Raw genomic sequence first — 935 nt, 5'->3', positions numbered from 1 at the left:
AGTTTCCAAAAACTCTGACTGTAAAAACCAGCGGGGATTCTGGCCATCTGGGCGAAATGGAAGGAGACTGAAACCTTAGATGCCCCTTTAATGGGGCCACACACAGGCTCCCTCACCTGCAGACACTCACCTGGGGCACCGGTGGTGGGACATGCAAGATTCACACGGAAAAAGACGGCATTTCCTTGTGCCAGAACGAGGGTTAGACAGGCAGCCACCATTGGGCATCCATCACTGTGCCTTAGTCGGGCCTCCCTACGGAAATCTACGGACTGTGCCAGATTGCCCATGCAGATCTCTTCCACACTGCCAATTCAGAAGCTGCAGTGGCCTGAAGAGATCAGCCTGCCCCACTCAACCTTCAGATCGCCTAGGGCTTTTGTTGCTGGGTGGCTGCCAAGCCCTGCACCATTTAAGTTCCAAACATTTGCAGCAAGCAGCCAGCACTGTGAGCATGCATTTCAAAGACATTTTCAGGCAGATCACTATTGCCAACACGAACTTGAGTGGATCTTGGAGATCTGTGGTCCAGTCCCAGATAGCAGTTGGTCCTGCTGTGATCTGTGATTTTTGTGGGAAAGCACGAACTGTTACTAAAGTTGCAGCAAGACTGAGGCTGTATTGATCTGATTGCCATTGTCTCCCTGAGACCCTGCCCCACCCAACCCACAAATTGCCCCAGGCAGCCCATTGACAGTCAACCACCACTGCCTTATTTCCCCGCCCTGGGTCTCTCAATACACACAGGCAACTAACTTTGGCTAGCATAGGGTGGGCACTGCATGGAAATCAGTTGCAGGCAGACCTCTGTGGCCTGCAAGAGCTGCAATATCACATGGGGGAATCACGAGTGTCTGTGGGACCACCCCAGACAGCAGCCGATCTCACTGTGATCTGTGACTACAGCGGAAATGTGCAGGCACAGAAGTTGCAGC

The sequence above is a fragment of the Pteropus vampyrus genome, unplaced genomic scaffold, assembly GCF_000151845.1.
Source record: "Pteropus vampyrus isolate Shadow unplaced genomic scaffold, Pvam_2.0 Scaffold802, whole genome shotgun sequence".
In the NCBI taxonomy this organism is placed as follows: domain Eukaryota; kingdom Metazoa; phylum Chordata; class Mammalia; order Chiroptera; family Pteropodidae; genus Pteropus; species Pteropus vampyrus.
The sequence above is the reverse complement of the archived record's forward strand: the minus strand, read 5'-3'. Positions refer to the sequence as shown.